General features: G+C 47.9%; 1 protein-coding gene across 3 annotated transcripts in view; it reads left to right on the forward strand.

Annotated features, from left to right (window-relative positions):
* Positions 1–17224, forward strand: part of CMTM7 (CKLF like MARVEL transmembrane domain containing 7) — a 50677-nt gene that overhangs the window by 18712 nt on the left and 14741 nt on the right. The window lies entirely within an intron of this gene.

Here is a 17224-nt window from a genome sequence, read left to right on the forward strand (position 1 = left end):
TGGGAAATGGCAAGGCAGGAGGAAAAGGCGGGAGAGTTGCTGGAGGAAGGAACAGCCTTTGCAGAGGCCCAGAGTTGAGAGAGAGGGCAGAGGATTTGAAAGCTTCCTGGTCAGTTCACAAAATGGGCTTTTCGGTAGTGCTGGGATGTGGAAATGCTGCCAGCCATAGAAGTAAGTTCGTTGTGGTTCTGTTAGGCTTTGACAACTAATCCCTCGTTGTCCTCTGTCTCCTAGAAACTGCCGGAGGAGTTAATGGTGCAATGAGCCTGTTAATTTATGTTTTACCTGCATCTTGCATTGAAGATATTTTATAGATCTAGCATTTTATTTTTGACGTTTTATGTTATTACCTATATATGCTCAGAGCAACATTAATATAGTTAGATCTAAAAAAAGGTATGAAAAAACAGAATTGACCCACGGCCCCACCATGACACAAGTTCCACACATGATCTGTTCGGTCCTTGCCTGAGTGTATACACGAAGTTTGCGGCTGAAATCAAAGTGATTATAATCACAGGTTCTGCTTTCTCTCTATTCTCTCTCTCTCTCTCCTTGAAATTACAGGGTGTGTGTGTGTGTGTGTGTGTGTGTGTGTTTAAACAGTTGGTTTGTTCAAATCAGGATACAAACAAAAACTACACATTTTATTTCATTTATGTGTCTCTCAAGTTTCTTTTTTTTTTTTTTTTAATGTTTTTTAATGCTTAACTGACTGAGCCACCCAGGCGCCCTTTTAATCTGTGCATTCCTCCCCCTCCTTCTTTTTCCTTACAACTTATTACTTGAATAAAAATCTAGTCATTCATTCCTGTGGTTCTATTCCTACTGAGTAGATGTGTCTGAATGCATCCCTATGGTGTCGTTAACAAGTTCTCCAGTCCTCCGTATTTTCTACAAATTGTCTATTAGATACAGAGGTTCATCAGATTTAGATTTGTTTGTTTGTTGCAAGGCCACATCATGGGTGGTGATGTGTATTTCCATCAGGAGGTGCATGATGTCTGGTTAGTTCTGTTTTCGTGGTACTAAGATTGATGAGTGGGCTTAGCTGATGTCATCCTGATCCCTCCATTATAATGTGGGCCCCTTGTTATTTTGATGCTTTTCACTTGCTGTCATAATTTAACAGTATATATTAGAAGTCGTAGCATGGGGTTCTGTAACGCGTAATAATTTATTTTCTTCTCTCCTCAGTGTCTGCCCCACAATTGCCAGTTTGGGCAGGGGACACATTTCAGAGTTTATTTCCAGGGAGCTCTCTCCACCCCCTCAATCCTAATGACCAACCTAAGCTTTCTTGGTTCAATTTTTATTCTTAACTTTGCATCGCCTTTGAAAGCGTGTACTTACTTGTTGCTCTTGGTAATGGTACTTCAACCCTGCGTTCACAGTTCCTATCTGGTGCAGATCTCTGCTCCTCCCTGTGTATTTGGCATTTCTTACTAAGGCCGCCTTCTTACTTTAGGAAGATGTAAAGTACAAATTACTGAGACAGTAAATATTCAAATCACACAGGCCACCTGCCCCTGAACAGATGTCCACTGTAAGTCAATGTCAATCTCTGTTCCTTGGGGCCAGGGAGAGAGGTGAAGAAAAATACAGGCCAAGCAGGGCTGACAGAGCCCTCTCCACTGGGAAGAAAAGGGAGGCTGATGAAGCAGTGGTTTCTACTTAGTTTCTAATTCACGCGCAGAAAAAGACTCTTTCCGGGGAAGTCCGTGAAGGAAGAAGCAATGATAACCCAAGAATGTAGTGATACAAGGCCCGCAGATGGTTTACCATAATAGAATTGTTCCGTGGACCACATGAGGGTTTTCTTTTCCCCTCAGTATATGTAGAGCATGTAATTTGTTCCTGGTGCCGTGCTCAGTGTTTTTTTTTTGTTTGTTTGTTTTTGGTTTTTTTTTGGTATTACCTCAGATGAGATAACCCTCTAAGTGGGGTACTATTTGTCATCTCCACTTTCCAGATGGGAAATCTGAGGTTCTGGAAGGTTTTGTAGCTGTCCCAGGTCACACAGCTAGTAAAATTCCCACTGTGGGAGTGAGATCTTGGGTAAGTCACCTAACCTCTTTGTGCCTCAGTTTCCTCATCTACAAAATGGGGATGATGGTATTACCTGGTCCCCAGGTTACTGTGCAGATCCTGTATGAAGTATTTGAGCTCTGAGGAAATGTTAGTTATTATTCCGCTACCTCTTCTTGGTGTCCTAGTGAGATCTTTAATCCTTTCCCCAGAAATCAATGGGATCTGTTCTTCATACTTATAATAGTCCTATTTGCTACAAGGCCTTCATCCTCTTTTTCCCCTTTGCCTGTCCCCATCTTATTTCTAGGAGTCTGTGCTGGTCCTTTTGATAGGAAAGTTAGATTGGCACAGGTCAGTGTCAGTATGTGGAGAGAACTTATTCACCCCCATTCAGAGTATGCAAAAGTTTTATTCTGCACTTAGCTATCCAGTGTAGAGCATGTGATATGTGCCAGGCTCATATTTTTGACCCGACAGAGAGGTGTCAAAGTGATGAAGAAAGGGCATAGGCTTGGCCCTTGCCTTTGCCACTAGTAGCCTAGGTAACCATGAGTAGCCCTAGGTAAATCACGTTTCTTTTCTTGGTCTCAAATTTCTCTCCTGTGCAGTAGGAGGACAATGTTCAAGATCCCTGTTGTTCTAGTTGTTATGTATATGGACACGTGTGCTGGGTCAGAATGCGAATCACCGGGCAAGTCCAAAATCGCCTGGGCACTGGCGTGGGTGAGCTGTGAGTGTTGGGGGCTGTGTCATTCCTATAGCAGGGGCGTTTCTGGACGGTTTTTCTGTTATCAATAAGATTCCAGGGCAGAGACAAGTCAGAGTTCTGAGAAACCACTGTGGAAATGCCGCAGTGAGGTCTTTGCAAAGCATAGTGAGGGCTGGGGCCTCTGACTTTTTTCTCAGGTCCAGCAGCCTCCCACTGTGTGGTCTGGCCACACCATCTCCATCCATATAAAAGGTGCAGTGGTTTTTAGTATATTCACAGAATATGTGCTGCCATCACCACAACCAATTTCAGAAAGTTTCGAAGAGCTCTGTGTTGACAAGTGCACAGTCATGTCCCTATCACCACAGCGAGATCGAGGACAGTCCCATCATCCCCCCAGATGCCCCTGTGCCATTCCTTTGTAGTCGGTCCTTCTCCCCACCTTGTAACCCCTTTGCCTTAGCATGTAAGCTCATCAGTACGTACCTGTGAAGCCTGCTGGGATTTGGTTGGCATTTCGTTGAGTCTGTAGATCAACGTGGGGAGAATTGGCATGTCAGTAATGTTGCACCTTCCAATCCATGAACATGTTATACCTCTCCGTTTATGTAAGTCTTCTCTGATTTCTTTGATCAGTATTTTTTTTTTTTAAATTTTAATGTTTCTTTTCGAGAGAGAGACAGAGACAGAGTAGAGTGGGGAAGGGGCAGAGAGAGAGGGAGACTCAGAATCCGAAGCAGGCTCCAGGCTCTGAGCTGTCAGCACAGAGCCCGACAACAGGGCTTGAACTCACTGTGAGATCATGACCTGAGCCAAAGTTGGATGCTCAACCGACTGAGCCAGCCAGGCACCCCTCTTTTATCAGTGTTTTGTAGTTTTCAGCATATTCTAAAATTATATATTTACCTAATAAATATTTCCTTTTTTCTTTTTTGATGCTACTGTAAATAGTCCTATGTGTTTTTAACGTTTGATTTCAATGGTTTGTTGTTAATATATTGATTTTTGTATATTGAGCTTGCAACCTCTGATAATGCTAAACTCATTGATTAGCTCTTAGATCTTTTTATGGAGATTTTTTCTACACCAGTAGCCCTGTTGTTTACAAATAAAGTTTCAGGGTGTCAGGGTGGCTCAGTTGGTTCAGCTCCCAACTCTTGATTTAGGCTCAGGTCATGGTCTCCTGGTTTGGAGGTTCGAGCCCTGCTTGGGGGCTCTTAGCACAGAGCCTGCTTGGGATTCTCTTTCCCTCTATCTCTGCCCCTTCCCTGCTCACGCTCATGGTCACACGCGCGCTCTCTCTCTCTCTCAAATAAATACTTTAAAAAAAAGTTTTATTTCTTCCTTTTCAGTCTTTCATTTCTTTTTCTTACCTTATTGCAGCTTCCAGAAATATGCTGAATAGGATTGGTGAGAGATGATAACCTTCCCTTGTTCCTTAGGGGGAAAGCATACAGTCTCTCACCACTGAGTCTTAGATTAGCTGTAGATTTTTACGTACATGCCCTTTATCAGGTTAAGGAATTACCCTGCTATCCTAGTTTGCTGGAAGTTTTTATCATGAATGGGTATTGAATTTTGTCAAGTGCTCTTTCAGCATCAGCTGATACACATACCTGGTTTTTCTTCTTTTGGTCCGTTAATACGGTATCTACATTGATTTTCCAGTGTTGAACCCGCCATGCCTCCTGGAATAAACTTTAGTTACTTGTTGTGCACCTGCATATTTTTATATATTGTTGGATTTGCTATGCTGATATTTTGTTGAGGGTTTTTGATAGCCTAGAAAGAATTTATCCTTAAGCTTACTCATGACCCAACCCACTTTCAGTCCATCCCTCTGAGACATTCACATACTAATAGTCTGATGTGGGTTTCTCTGAATCCTTGTCTCTCTTTCTCCTTTCTGTGATTGCTGTTCTCTTTGGCTTTGCATGTTTCTCACTTCTGCCCAGAAACTCCCTCCAGAAACAGGATTTAGAAAGAAGCATTCGAGCCCATAGCTAGATTCAAGTTGGTTTGCCTCACCTTCCTGAGATCCTAAATGCCCTGCCACCAGTAGTGCCCTTGGAAGGCAGTGTGTTTGTGTTGGATGGATCCGAGTGGTCTAGTTCCCCATTGGCAGGTGCAGGAGGGGAGGCTTTGTGTAGGACACACCCTCTCTGCTTCCTCCAAAGGCACCCAGACAGGGACAGGAGCAGGGCCTCTTGGTGGAGACTGAAAGGCCCTCATTGTCTTACCACCAGGTGGCTTTTGCGGCAGCACAGAGGACTCAGGGTCGGGTAAGGAAGGGGAAACGCAGGGAGCGGCTGGGGTTCAGCCTTCCGAGGTTATTTTTAATAAGTGAAGGCCAAGGGGGCGGAGGGCTTTCTGAAGGGAGGTCTGTGTTTTCGCCTGGCTCTGAGATGACTCAGAAGTGAGAGATCAAAGGAGAATGCAGACCCCTGAGGAGGGCCTGCCTGACACCTGCCTTCTGAACCTGGGGTCGCAGGTCGTAGGGCGCCCTAACCGTGCCTTTGAACTGGGGACAGGGTAGCCAGAGGAGGGAGGAAGAAAGGGTGAGGTGTTGCCCACCCCCTCCCCCCCACACTCTTGCCTGTTTGAAGCGGGAGGTTCACCATGGGCAGGCTTTCTGCTCTCCAGAAGCACAGACAGCCAGAGGGCAGGCAGGAGAGGTCCTCTCTGGGAGGCCGTTCTCCAGAACTGGGTCAGAGAGCAGGGGAGGGGATAGCTAATGGCCTGCAGAAGCGGGGAGGCCTGGCATACTTTCCTTTAATCTGTGGTTTCGCGTGGGGAAGTGTTTGGACAGATGGAATTGCCAGCTCCTTTCCAGCATTTTGTCAGCAGGCTGAGGAATCTGAGGCAGCCACCTCCCTACCGAGCCAGCAAGAGCCAGCAAGGGGAGTTTCCTGTTGGAACTCACCAGCTGCGGGGACCTGGTGGTTGGAGGGGGGCCTGCTCCCCATATCATCATGCAGTCTGGTGCATCGGAGGCCACCTCCTCGCCCACCTGTCTCCTCTGGCTGGTGCCGAGTCTAGTCCTGAGTCTCTTCTCCCCCATCTCCGGCATGCTGTGATTGGATTAGTTTTCCAGAAATCCACTTCTGCCTGTGGCTCTTCTCTGCTCAGTCACCTTCACTGGCTCCCCATTGTCCGTCCGTAATAACTACCCTCTCGGCCTGGAATCTGATGCCCACTCCACGCCCCTTTACACACATGTGGGGTTTGCCCAAAATGGACAAGTCGCCTAGTCCCAAATATGCCCTGGGCCTTTGCACCCCGAGGCCTTCCTTTGTCATGCTCCCTCTGCTTGGAAGCCCCCATTTTCTCTTCTCTGTATATTCAAATCCGGTCTCCCACAGAGTCCTCACTAAGGCCATGACTGCCCCTGCAGAGGCCATGCCTCACCTGCCTTTCCAAGGACCTTCCTTATAAATCGCACCTCCCTGGTGGCATTTATCTCATTCTTTACAGTACTTGTGTCTGGGTCTGAGGCTCCTTCTCCTTTAGGACAGGGCCTGTGTCTAAGCTGTCCTTAACATTGTTCTCATCACCTGGTGACAGCACACTGCACTTAGGACAGTCACTATTTATTTAGTTTTTTTTTTAATTTTTTTTTAACGTTTGTTTTTGAGACAGAGAGAGACAGAGCATGAATGGGGAAGGGTCAGAGAGAGAAGGAGACACAGAATCTGAAACAGGCTCCAGGCTCTGAGCTGTCAGCACAGAGCTCGATGTGGGGCTCGAACTCACGGACTGGACCGTGAGATCATGACTTGAGCCGAAGTCGGACGCTCAACCGACTGAGCCACCCAGGCGCCCCGACAGTCACTGTTTAAGAGCCACTGTGTGCTAAGAACTTCTCAAACATCCCATTTATTTTTCCCAACAAACCCCCGAAAGAACTTTTTAATTTTTTTTTTCAACATTTATTTATTTTTGGGACAGAGAGGGACAGAGAGAGACAGAGCATGAACAGGGGAGGGGCAGAGAGAGAGGGAGACACAGAATCGGAAACAGGCTCCAGGCTCTGAGCCATCAGCCCAGAGCCTGACGCGGGGCTCGAACTCACGGACCATGAGATCGTGACCTGGCTGAAGTCCGATGCTTAACCGACTGCGCCACCCAGGCGCCCCACCGAAAGAACTTTTTAATACCTAGCATTCGTGAATGTTTACTAGAGACATTCCAGGCTGTTCTAAATGTTTTGGCGCAAATCGGCTCAGTTAATCCTCATATCAACACTGTGTGGTAGGTTTAATTATCCCCCTTGCAAAGATGAGGAAACTGAGGCGCAGAGCGGTTAACTGGCCCGCTGGTAATTGTGTTTGCTGAGTGAGAGGTTGCTGACCATGCTTTATTGCTCCCACTCAGCTCTACGTATTCTAATTGGGCACCAGCCTTTGGCCAACACTCAAGACTTCCTTCTCCACTCCTCACTGGGTACCATATGATGATCATACATCCTTAACAACTGTGGTTTTCCATCAGCGACACATGCTTACAATCCCTTAATGGTTCTTGTATACTTGCTTTGTCATATTTTATCCCAGACTAATTTCTTCTTCCCCAGGCTGGCACTTTTTTGGCATTACGCTGCCTCTGTTTTTAATCAAGGCCTCCCACACCCACATTCTCAAATTCAGCAGGCACTCACTTCTGGCAAGAGCCCAAGGCTGGATGCCAGGCTTCCTGCGGGGACTGGCCCCACAGCTTCTCCAAATATTTACTTCCCCAGGATAGCCTCCAAATTACAGAGTAGTTCCCCTGCATCACGGTTTCCTTGGGATCGTCTTTGGCAAAGTGGAAACCAATGTAGCCTTGTATCCCTTGTGCTGAGCACAAGGCTGCTACAAGGTTGATCCTTAATAAATAATCACTGAATAAATAACTTGATTCTTCTTTCCACTTTAAAAACTAGGCTTGGGGCGCCTCAGTGGCTTAGTTGGTGAAGCATCCGACTTCGGCTCACATCATGATCTTGTGGTCTGTGAGTTCTAGCCCCGCGTCAGGCTCTGTGCTGATGGCTCAGAACCTGGAGCCTCCTTCGGAATCTGTGTCTCCCTCTCTCTCTACCCCTGCCCCGATCATTCTCTCCCTCTCTCCCTCTCTCTCTCTCTCAGAAATAAACATTTAAAAAAAAAAAAAAGGCTTGTCTAACTGGGAAACCAGGGAAACTCTAAAACCAGATGTAGGAGTTAGCTTTTGCTCTATGACAAATAGTCATAAAATCTGTCCACATGTCTCCAGATGCCTCAGTTTCCTCATCTGTGGAATGGGGGTAATAACAGAACTTACCCCCATGCCTAAGGAAACTAGCCATTTGCAGAAATAATGATCATACCAGTACTATTTCAGTAACTTCTAAAAAAAAAACTGCTCATGTCCCAGCAGGGGCTGTTAAGCCCATCCTGCTCCCACCAGTCCTGGAGAAGATTCTTGGTCAGTCATGCTCTTTTATTTTGTTAATCACCTCATCAGGGAACCTCTGGGAAACACTAGCTCCTTCTGCCTGTAAGACCATGGCTACACACGGAGGTTTTACCCATCTGATTTTATCCAGTTTTCTAGGATTTACCATCTTAAAAAAAAGAAAAAAAAAGAGCATTTAATGTATTTTCTATGTTTTCCCATTTCTGAATTAATATGGTGGGTTGCCTTGATTCTAAGACTTTATTGACTGTAAGACTCACCACTGATTTTGGAATGGAGGGGCTGGGGGGGAGGTTAGATTACATACTAATCTTTTTTTTTTAATTTTTTTTTAATTTATTTTTGAGACAGAGAGAGACAGATTATGAACAGGGGAGGGGCAGAGAGAGAGAGGGAGACACAGAATCTGAAGCAGGCTCCAGGCTCTGAGCTGTCAGCACAGAGCCCGACGTGGGGCTCGAACTCACGGGGACCGTGAGATCATGACCTGAGCCGAAGTCAGATGCTTAACCGACTGAGCCACCCAGGCGCCCCGATTACATACTAATCTTATGTAAATTACATTCCAATCTCAGCAGCATCAAGGCCTCTGTGCTTGAGGGAGGGCGCTGGGGAGGGGGGCGGCTCACAAATTAGAATTACAGAAACACATTATGTTCACTGTTTGTTCCATCCTTCTTTTGGGTCAAGCACAGAGCTGCACATGTGTTAACGCACTTTGCCCTCACAACACCCTTATAAGGTACACTTGTAAGAATGAAGAAAGATGAAGAAATTGAGGCGTAGAAAAGTGAGGCCACGCAGCTGGAACGTGGCACCAGCCACTGAGCTGAGGCGGTTGGACCAAAGGCAAGCTGCCTTTCAGAAATATAACTGGATTTCTATAGAACAGATCTGATGGCTGGAGCATCCACTCTCTTCCTATCTGTGGAAGGTCACCAACCTCTTTGGACTATACGAACAGCCATTCCTAGAAGCCTGATACTTAATCCAAGGAGGGGCAAAGGCCTGGTCCAGCTGACTAGGACAAGCACTGGTGAGTGAGTTCTTTCACTGAGTGGCTGCTTTGTGGGCTCCAGGGAGGCCCAGACCCTGCCTGGATCTACAAGGAAGCTTCTTCTTCTCGGGGGCACGAGACCTGGAAGGGGATAATGGCAGAGGCCAGAAAAGGGATGGGAGTGAAGTGCTGGAGGAGGGAGAGGCCCCCTCAGTCCAGGGAACAGAAGGGCAGAGAATGCTTCGTGGGCCGTCTAGAACCGTATGACACGGTAGCCACTAGCCACACGCGGCTATTTAAATTTAAATCAGTGACGTTAAACATTCAATTCCTCAGTCACGTCAGCTCCATTCCAAGTGTTCCGCTCTTGCTGTTGCCTGTCATACTGCGCAGCACAGGTAGACACAACATTTCCATCATCATGGAAAATTCTGTTGGGCACCTGACCCTGGATCCAGCTGCAGCAAAGACCACAGTGTCCGCGGGACATAGGGAGATGCTGGGCCTGTGCAGGGGCCTGGTTCTGGGAGGTGACTGGTGAATAGGGGTGTTCCCTGTGGAGAGTGTGATAAGAGAGGTGGAAAGAAGGGTGCCCACTTGTAGGCTGTACCTTGAGCAAGGAGAAAGGCCCACCAGCGCGTCCCCAGGCTTGTCTGAGAGGGGCTGAGGCGGCTCCCCGTGCCCTCACAACAAACACTGTCATCTGAGGTGACCTGAGTGGGTGGCTTACTCACTGTAGCCTCAAGTCCGGCTTCCCTGGAGCACCTGCCTTTGCCTTGAGTTCTGCCCCCCTCCTTTTTTTTAAAAAATGTTTGTTTTTGAGAGAGAGACAGAGCACAAGTGGGGGAGGGGCAGAGACAGAGAGGGAGACACAGAATCTGAAACAGGCCCTAGGCTCTGAGCTGTCAGCACAGAGCCCATTTGTTCCCATATTATTGTAGAGCAGATCTTCTACTGTGTTTCGTCTCATCCCTAAATATTTCAGTCTGTGTCTAAATTGCTGGGCATCCCATTCGCTCGCCATGTTGGCATCTGCTCGGGCAGCCTCTCTTCTGCTTATGCCTAAGAGCAAAGCCCTGCATTCAGTGCTGCCTTTCTACAAACCCTGGAGAGCCTGAGGGGGAAATGATTACAGACAAGAAGCTGCCCCCAGCCTGCCAGCCATTTTTACCCGAAGGTTGCTGTTGAGAATCCAGCCTAACCCCAAGCTCAGGTCTGCGTTTACCATTGAAGGCCAGTGCACTGGGGCTGGGCACTGGGGATGCCGCAGGGGCTGAGTCTGGGTCCCTGCCTGTGTACTCACAAGTAGGCATACAGCGGGCAGAGGCAGTCTTGGCTGGGATATGAGCTCAATAGTCAGCTTGTCTCAAACTAAAGCTTTGCTGTGGCACGGTCTACATCTGGACATGTGCATGCAGGTTGTAATTCACACGGTTTCCTGATGGGCCCTTGCTTCTGGGTTTAAAGCGCCTACTCGTTTTAGGATGCACAGGATAAAAGTGAATCCTACATGTCTCACCCCACATATAAAAGTAGGGCCTCTCCAGAGGCCCTCCCTCCCCCATCCATCTCACTCCCCTCCCAGGCATGAGTGAACGAGAATGCGGCCCAGCACAGTGCCTGGAACGTAGGTCTCAGGAAACGGACATCAAATTGCATTCAGTCATGTATTCATTCATGTATTTACCAAATATCCACGGACAACACGTGTACCATTCAGGGTTCCTGGCACTGGGGAAATAACAGTGAACAAAACAGATTAAAATCCCCATCGTCGTGGGGCTTACATTCATACATTCAGAGATGACAGACAATAATAATAATAATAATAATAATAATAATAATAATAATAATAAACAGGTAAAATAAACAGCTTTGCTGGGCAGTGATAAGGTCTCTGAAGCAGAGTAACTGAATAAGTAGCATCTACAAATGATAAAATAATTACCTTTCTAGAAGCAGAATATAAAACTATATGTGCAGTATGAGCCAATCTTTGAAAAGGAAAAATAATACATACATGCTTTAAACATACATAGGTGGAAAGAAATCCTCCAAAATGCCAGGGGTGGTGGTTATCCCTGAGAAACGGGATGATAGGTGATTGTTCTTTTCTTTTTTAAAAAAAAATTTTTAATGTTTATTCACTTTTGAGAGAGAGGGAGACAGAGCATGAGCGGGGGAGGGGGCAGAGAGAGAGGGAGGAGACACAGAATCCAAAGCAGGTTCCAGGCCCCACACTGTCAGCACAGGGCCCGATGCGGGGCTCGAACTCATGAACCATGAAATCATGACCTGAGCCGCAGTCGGACACTCGACCGACTGAGCCACCCAGGAGCCCCGGATTTTTATTTTCTTAAATAGATACTTGCATGAATTGATTTTCTGTAATGAACAGTGTTGATTATACCTTTGAGTATCTTTGGTTTCAGCAGGAGACTTGACATGAATCCCATTCCTTACAGGCCATTTCTGAGTGGGAGCCCCAGAGCCCTGCTTCCAGCATGAGGGAAGCTGAGGCAGAGCAGGACTTCCCTTCCATCATGCAGAGTCCCAGGCAACGTTCAGTGCTTGCTCCCAGGGGGTCAGGACAAAGGATTCAAGTCCTTGCTGAACACAGAGACCAAAACCTGGGAGAGGGGGCTGTGAAGAGGAACAGGCCCTGTAGGCAGAGCAGTGCAGTGGTTAGACCTCAGGGCCATGCCAGGGGCCCAGCTGGTTCCTCCGCCTGACTGTGTGACTTTGAACAAGTTGCTTAACCTCTCTGTGCTTCGGGTTTCCGCGTGAAAGGACAGTGATAACAGTACTGGGACTGTTGTGAGGGTAAACTTGTTTAAAAATCGGAGAGCCCTTAGCTCAGTGCCCGGAGAGAGGAAGAGTAAGCACTCAGAAAGGGTAGTACCTGTCATTTGTAGAGCAGGTCAAGGAGGGCAGTGTGCTATCAGCGACGGTGACAGAGAAGACATGGCAGGAAGAAAACCACATGTGAAACAGAGAAGAGGTGGCTGTCGGGACTGGATTCAACCTGCTGGCCAAGCCCCGTGTCCTTTCTTTGGGTACCGTCCCCTGTATCCCTCCCCTCTCCCCCCAAAGCTCCGGGGACTTGTCCCTCCTCCGTTGGTGCCACCGCTTGAACTGGTCTCACTGAGGGCCAGCTGCTGAGCAGGAATGCAGTTCAGATTTCTCCAGAGCAAACGTTGAGAAAGTTCCTTAAAGAAGCCTGAGAGGAAGAAAGGTGGGCGATGCCTCCCCTCCATGGAGGGGGCTCGTTCTTTGTAGCCCCTCCGGTCACCACCTTCTCACACGTCTCTGCAGGACTCCTGCTTGCTGACTTGGGAACAGACGTGATGACCCTGGGTGGGTTGGGTCCAAGCTCAAGCCTCTGAGACATGGCAGCCCGTCCCTCTGGAACACACTCACTCGTCACAGGGTCTTGGGAGTCTGGGTTTGTGCTCTGGCCCCACCATCGACCATCCGTGGCAAGTGACCCACCCCTGGTCCTCCCCGTCCTCAGATGTGTGAATGGGGCACAGTGCTGCCTGGCCGCGTTTGTTGGGGGCGCTGCTGCCGGGGTGACAGGAGTTAGTGTGGCCTGCCTCTGCCAGTGCTCCCTTCGCCCCTCGGCGGTTTCCGTGGGAGTGAACTCCAGACCCTTCAAGCTACATCAAGTTCTTCTAAATTTCTTGCGATCTTTGGAAAACCCTGTGCATTCATTCCTTCTCAGCTTATCTCAGTTTATGGTGAAGAATTTGTGAGCATGTGGACGTGGGTGTTGATCTCTTCCTTTAGACCGTGAGCTCCAGGAGGGCAAGGACTGTGTCTGTTCCGCTGATGATTGTCGCTAGTCCCTAGCACAAAGTAGGCAGAAAATGGTTTTTGAATTGTCATCACCAGAAAGGAGAGTAAATTGGGACAAAAAGACCCACCCCGCCCATTCCTCTCTCTCTCCCCGTTCGCTTTGCCGACAGACATTCAGTAGCCAGTGTTCAGGCCGGGATGTCCTTGGGAGATGTGGCTTCGGGGCTCCAGGGCTCCAGCCATCACTGCCATGGCAACAGGACGCCGGGGAGCGTGCTGCAGTGGGCCAGCCTGTGTCCATGCCCGGCTCAGACGTGTGAGCGGGGGCGATTGGTGCCGAGTGCTTCCCGTCTCTGCACCTCGGCCTCCTTGGCTCACGAGGAGCCGTGCCAATAGGCCTTTCCCTTTGTGGTTGAATCCCCCATTCCCTGTGGCATCTCCACGTTGTCTCAGTTGCCCTTGGTCCCCTCTGCTGACCCACTTCTCGGGGGAGGTGGCCGCCTACCGCCCGCACATACACAAAGCCGCGTGTCCTCCCCTCCCCTGGTCATGGTGGGAGCAAGCAGCAGAGGACGTTGCTTTCATTCGTGAAATTGAATGAGCAGCAACAGAGACTAGGAAATCGAGTCGGATACTGAAAGAGAAACAAACTAGAGAAACTACTACTTGCAAACAAAAAAAATTGCCGTTTCAGTTTGGTTCAATATAAGGACCAAACCACCAAGTTTGCTACGTAATAAGCGTCAGTGGTGCTTCTGATCCTTTCTGATATAATGATGTTTTTGACAAGTTGAGCGTTCCGTCTCCATAGTCTGAGTGTGACCTGATGACCTTTGCTAGCCAAGAGCGGTGGGGACGTGGGTGACGTGATGTTGCCCAGGTTGCCGTCCGGGCTCTGTGGTGCAAAATTGATTAGGGACAGGGGAGCATGGCCTGGCCTCAATAACACGCTGAGAATGTTCTGGCTCCTTCACAAACCATACTCACCGATACCCTGGAGATCCTGGATGCCAGACCTCCTGGGGCAGTTAATGAGTCCATCAGCCAACTTTGAAAGGTGTTAGCAGCCTCCAAAAGTCCTTTGTGCTAGGTCCCGAAGTGAAGTTTAACAAAAAAGCACGATTCTCTTCTCAAAGCGCTTGAGCCCAGTAAGGGAGGGAGACGTGGCTTTTTGTTTTTGTTTAATGCAATAGAGTGTCACAGAGCTCGCACAGAGGATGGCAGGATGACCCCAGAAACCATCCATTCACTCGGTGTTGAATTCCCTACCTATTATGTGCAGGGCACTCTGCTAGGAGGAGAGAGTAAGAGTGAAACCAGCAGAGTCCCTAGAGTAGTTGGGAGAAGGGTAGTAAACAAGGTGACCAACAAGCAAATACACATCTAACCAAACACCAAATAGGTTTAGTACCAATCACAAAGGTTCCATCAGAGAGAATACTGGGGACCCACCTGAGCGGGGGGCAGCCCTTGAGGCACTCTGGGAGCCCAGTGTGCCCAGAGAAGCAGCAGAAACTGGGACCAGAACCTGCAGGTGGAGGTTAAGACACAACCCCAGGGTGCCTGGTTGGCTCAGTTTGTTGAGCATCCGACTCTTGATTTCGGCTCAGGTCATGATCTCGTGGTTCGTGAGTTCGAGCCCCACTTAGGGCTCTGTGCTGACAGTGCGGAGCCTGCTTGGGATCCTGTCTCCCTCCCTCTCTCTGCTCCTCTTCCACTCACTCTCTCTCAAAATAAATAAAGAAGCATTTAAAAAAAAACCCCACAAAACCCAGAAGCTATAAAAAATGTGTAGATTCGACTGCATAAAAAATTTTAATTTGAGTAATAGAAAAGATAAAAACTAAAGGCAGCTGAGAGAATATATTTGCAATATCCACAACAGGCAATAGGTTAATATTCAGAATATAAATATCAAATCTATAATAAACTTATGAAAAGATATTCAGCCCACTAGTTATCAGGGAAATTAAGATTAAATAAAAGAGATCATTTCCTTTCTTTTTAAATACTGATAATAATCTGTGTGAGCAAGACTCCCTATGCGGGGGAACTCATCTTTTTTTTTTGGATAGCATTTTGGCAGCAAATATCAAAATCTTGCCTGTGAATATGCTTTCACTTCATAATTTCACTTCTGAGAACCTTTCAGAAATGTACATACATGCAGAAAGTAGCTTGTCCAAGAATATTCTTTTGCAGGATGATGTGTACTTGCAAAGAACTGGGGATGTGACAAATGCCCATCAGTAAAAGATTGTGTAAGGTGGTACTTCCTGACCAGAGGGGGTGCCCCCCCGCCCCCCAGGATCTTTGCCAACATCTGGAGACATTTTTGGTTATTGTGCCTGGGGAGGTGCTTAGTAGCACCTGGCATTTTGTGGGTGGGGGACAGGATGCTGCTAACCGTGCTACAGGACAGTCCCCACCAAAAAATTACCCAGCCCCAAATGTCAGTAGTGCTGAGGTTGACAAACGCTGGGTCAAATAAACCCGCAGCCAGTTGGAAGAAAAGGGTAAGTCTATACGTGTGCCATTAAAGATCTCTAAGACATGTCATTAGCTTTTTTACAGCTTAATGTGTGATTTTTATAATACAAGAAAAGAAAACAGCAAATTTAAAAAACCACTAAATGATCAGTTCTCCCCAGAGGCAACCACTGTTACCGGTTTCTTATGTGTCCTTCCAGAAATAGTCCCAGCACAGACAAGCGTATTTGGTTTTTAATAAGCTGTAGGTATTTTGCTGCATGGTTAGATTCAGAAACTCGTGCATTAATTAGCCGGATGCTAGCGGCCTGCACCTGACGACCCCTGACATAACGTTTTTTTAGGTTATTCCCCCCCGCCTCTTGTGTTTTCAAGGGCATTTTTATTTTTGGATACAGAACAAAACTGTGCGCTGGGGTTTGGGAGGGTGGGAAGGAGCCTATAACCAAAAGGCTGATATATTGGTGAGTGAAAGGAGGACGCAGAGGAGATAAGCCGGGCGAGGGTTCTCTTGCACGTGGGTGTCAGTGAGGTTCCACAAGGGCTGTTTGGTGGTGCTGACCCGGGGCGGGGGGGGCTTTAACAGGGAGGTGGGGTAAATTTCCTCCCACCCCAGGGCAGAATTCAGCCAAAGTTAGAAACATATCAAATCCCTCTTCTGCCGGCCCACAGCCAAGCAGAGTCATTAATGGGCCTCCTTGCAGATCCAAGCGCGCTTTGCAATCACTGACTCGCCCCATCTCTGACTTTTTGAACAAGCCTGGCTTTCATCTCCTGGGCTTTTCCAGAAAAGCCTCTTAGAATTGGGTCTGAGACTTTTTGATGTTGGCTTTCATCAGCGACTTCTCTTTCCCCTGCTTGTCTTCCTGGCTGATACATTATTCCAAGGTCAGGATAAAAACCCTTGCGAGAAGGTGGGGTTGGGTGACCTGCCCACATCCAGCCCGAGGTTCTCGAAACATAAGGTGTCTGGTGCCATCTTCAGCCAGATGCAGGCGTGTTCAGCAGACCAGACTCCGGCAGGAGCACAGGAAGACCAAGCCTCCTGAGGGAATGTTCCAGAGCACAGACTGCAGGCAGCAGGTGGCAGGGCCCCCGAGACCACCGGAGGCTTCTGCTGCCCAGCTCAGAAGAACGCTTCTCCTGAAGCCTGCCTCTTGAGTCTTCTCCAGAAATGTTCCATCTTAGACTTCAAAATGCTTTTTCTTCCTTGAGGGACACCCACCCAGACTGAGAACCTGAGGAGGCTGCCTGGCGCCTCCTGTAGAGTTAAGACTAGGATGTTTTAGTTCCAGAGTTGGGGGTGGGGGTGGAGAGGCGGGGGTGGGGGTGGGAGAGGGCCATTCATTTCTCTCAAGTGATGTCAGCCTGTTTCAGGTGTGAAATCTAAACCCTCTGTTGCTTGCTTTCACAAAAATCATCTCTTCTTTCTAGTAAGCATTTTGATAGAGTCAGAAACGACACAGTTTGGGGGAGAAAGGGGTGGTTTCTAATCTGAGATGATTCTGGGGATTCTGAACAGTGCCACAGCCGGGCTGTGAGACCCTGGCTTTGAGTTGGGGGTGCTTGCAACATTACCTTTAAACCTCTGGATGTTTGTGTTAGATATTTTATTTTCAACTGTCAATGGCAGCTTGATATAAAAGGACAGGCCTTTATCAGAGGAGCTGGAGAGCACAAATTACTCCTTTGGACGGTATCACATTGAAGTTACTCTACACAGAATCACGTCTGCCTCCCAGAAGCCTCCCAGCCTTCCTTAGCCC

This window comes from Felis catus, chromosome C2 (genome assembly GCF_018350175.1).
Source record: "Felis catus isolate Fca126 chromosome C2, F.catus_Fca126_mat1.0, whole genome shotgun sequence".
In the NCBI taxonomy this organism is placed as follows: Eukaryota; Metazoa; Chordata; class Mammalia; order Carnivora; family Felidae; genus Felis; species Felis catus.